Genomic DNA, 3,737 nt, shown 5'->3' with positions numbered 1-3,737 from the left:
CCCCCATTACTTATGCTATAATATTAGCTAACTACGTCATACTTTTTTAGGGTACTGGAGTTGTACTGTGTTGCTCATTTGGTACATTTGACTCTAGATGATCCATTTAACTTTTCATTTGAACAGTTTAGTATAATTTGAATAATACATACATGCAACTATGTATACAAAATAATGCACCTGAAACTACCCATTCTGCCCAATTCTTAATCAAATTATACAACTTTGATAATAATCAATTCTTCCAACAATTATGCTTTGATAACATTACGAAGACGGATTGCGATTTGGAATTATTATGTCTCCAAAAAAATGGCAAAGTCAAAATACAAGATATTACATTGAGTGTTAAGGTGGTGCCAGAATACATTGGCGGTGTGACCCTCTTTCTATAGATTTGGCACATGGGGGTGGTTGAGGAGGTGGGAGGGTTATATGATGTAGTTGGTCTTGGACTGCTATACTGATTAAAGTGGCCTCTACTGGAGAATTGATTGAAGCACCCGTGCACCGTGGCCACGACCGCGAGTGAAGTAAAGATCATAGTGAATATTCGGAGTTGCTGATTCCTAAGTCGATTTAGCTTCCGTGTTGATTTCTTCATTGATAAGAAGTGAGTAGAGATCCTATAGTCTTATGGGTGTTGGTTTGGTGCGAATAGAGCTCTTGAATCTCTGGTACTTAGGGGGTAAGCCGTTTAGTGTGTACAAGAGGATATCCTCATTGTCGATAATGGAGCTGGGGACAACAATTTTGTGAACTATGGTTTTGATGGAGGTGAGATACTGAAGCATGGTTGAGTTTCCCATGGAGATATGGTGGACTTCATTTTTTGAGTCTTATTACTCTGGAACAGTTGGTTTCTTGCAGACAATGTTCCAAGGTAATCCAAATGTTGAAGCATGTGTCGATGTTGAGGGCTTAGGGATGAATGTTGGGGGATAGGGTGGAGCAGATGGCGGTTGTAAGATTCTTATCGATTAATGTCCATTTGTTAAAGATGTGGTTCGGGCGAGATGTACCGTCAGCAGAAGCATAGATGTTATTACATAAAAACTTTAGAACTTGAGAGCTCCAAATTTGGTAGTTGTCATTTGAGTGTTGTATGGGCACATTGTTTTTAGTGTTGGAGATGAGGAACTTCAAAGAGCAGGGAATGGGAAGGTTTGCTGATAAGTTATCTGTTGAAATCTCACCTATGTGAGAGGAGGGGGATGAGGCCATTTGAAGGGATTAGGGCTTTAAGCCAATTGGATCTGATACCATGAAGAAAGCCATGTCTTTATAGGAAAGTTATTATGTATATGTAAAGCAATAAGAGAACTGTATACATGAAAAGCAAAGGAACGGAGAAGGCTAAACTGATCATTTCTATATTTTTGTACAACTAATTTCATACATGTTATTGAAGCCTTTCTCTGTGTGTGTATGTATGTGTGTATGGGGTGCTTTACATGTATATGGACGGGATTGTTTTGGATTATTGTAATCCTATGGTTCTTATTTGTTCTGTTCTAGAGATGATTATTCCACTTGTTTGTTATTGTCAGATTGTGGTGCTGCTCATGTTTCAATAGAGGTTGATGCTTTTATAAATTAAATTAAGGTTGGACTCAAACCCGACTAACTGACCCATTTTGACACCTTTGCATGTGCAGACTTAGAGTTGGTGTTAGACACGTACACCAATTTTATAAGTAATAATGTATGTTGACATTAGGGGCTATATAAAAAAAGACGATGGCAATGAGAGGCATTTATATTGATGTGCGTCGGTTTCATTGACCATCTACGTGATGACGACATCCAAGTTAGTATTGATGGCACTATCAATGGTATGAATTTAACTTGTAGTCGATGTCAAACGATGAAGTTGGTGGACGTTGGTGTTGGTGTTAACATCATGCATCAAATAAATGTTCCCCCCTTAATTATAGGCCACTTTTTAGTATTTAGATGTTAGATTAAATACTTGTAAAAAGCTGTATCATAATTTTTCGGGCTAAAATATATTGTATAATTTTTAACATTATATACACTACTCATTATAATATATTGTATAATTTTTAACATTATATAATAGCAAAAATTTTCTTCAGTAAAAATAGCTGTATCATAATTTTTCGGGCTAAAATATATTTTTTTATATAAATAAATTGTGAAATCCTATCAATTTTCTATTAAATATATTTCTAATATGAAACCCCATTGATCGGTTCCCCAATTCTATGTTATGTACAAAATGATCAGAAGAAGTCATTGGAATATCATCGGAAGTAAAAAGCCAAAAAAAAAAAAACAATTCTGCGATAATATGCTCTGTTTAAAATACGGTTCTTCCTCAGAAAGTAAGCGATGAAGGAATTTAAGAATTTTTATTATGAAGTTTTCACCTTCGCCTGCTTTTTAGTCCCACATCGTTGAGTTGTCTTGAAATATTATGGAATATATAGCTCTCATTTGACTGACCAATTCGCCGGGCTCATTCACGCGAGCTTGTAACTCAAGTGGGGGCATTAAGATGTTTGTATGGTTCAAACCTTCCATCGGATGGTTCAACAAATAGGGCCGGCGGCTGGCCCACCCAATATCAAAAAACCATGGTATAGGCAATGCCTTTAAAAAATGCTGCAGCAGCTAATCATAGCCGTTCATCCTCACAAGACCTGTTAGGATGGCCAGCCGGTGGACGTGTAGGAAAGGCGCTTCTACGGGGCCCACGTGAACCAAACAATCATCTTTTTTATTTCGTTTGCTTTGTGTTTTTTTTTTTCCCACTTGATTAATAATACAATTAGTTGTAAAAATTTTAAGACAAATATGAGAGCTCAGTTTGCAGATGCGAATAGAAAATCATTAACAGTATCGTTCTATAATTATTCTGACAATACTAACATAATATGAAGTTCCTAAGCTAAATAGCAGCCTAGCAGGTAATTTTATGTGGTATAAAAGATCGAAATAAGTATTATTCTTAGTAAACTCGTTACAATCCTCCATCTACAATATCAATGGATGTCAGCGACGCCAAATCTGACTCTTAATGTCAACTCATTACAATCCTTCATCTACAATATCAATGGATGTCATCGACGTCAAATTTGATTCCTAATGTCAGCACTGGAATTTATACTGAACTTCTTTATCTTTTATTTTTCCTACTCAAATGAATACAACTAGTTGGGTGGGGACAATGTTTTTGAGATTAAAGACAACAAATTTTAGAGTTGGAGGAATGAAATACTCTTCTAGATTTTCAGATTTTCAGATTCCCGGTGTTCGCCGATCTGCGACGTGGCGGAGCTTATTGCTGACAGATGAAACATAAGAAGAACAGAACGGAAGGAAGAAGATGATAGAGGAAACAAAATGTATTTCATTCTTATTCCACCCGATATCATACAGAGATATATATAGAGCTCAATACACATATTAATGTTTAACAACCAGTAACGTAATGCCACGTTGCAATACAAATATTGTTAATCTATTTATATACTAATTACATATCATTATGCTCTAATACATTGAATCAATGTATTTCTTAAAGGGAGGACATTATTTGTAATTGATGACAAATACTATTGAAAATATTTTAATTGGGTCAGGTCTTCATATAAAAAATTTGATGTCTTCTACAATTATTGCACTCATCTCTTATCTGTGTGTTTATTAAATTTTCGTATAAATTCTAAGATAATAAACTTGTCATCTTTCTACTACGACATATGTTATTG

The sequence above is a fragment of the Dendrobium catenatum genome, unplaced genomic scaffold, assembly GCF_001605985.2.
Source record: "Dendrobium catenatum unplaced genomic scaffold, ASM160598v2 fragScaff_scaffold_1446, whole genome shotgun sequence".
Lineage (NCBI taxonomy): Eukaryota > Viridiplantae > Streptophyta > Magnoliopsida > Asparagales > Orchidaceae > Dendrobium > Dendrobium catenatum.
This window is presented reverse-complemented; position numbering follows the sequence as displayed.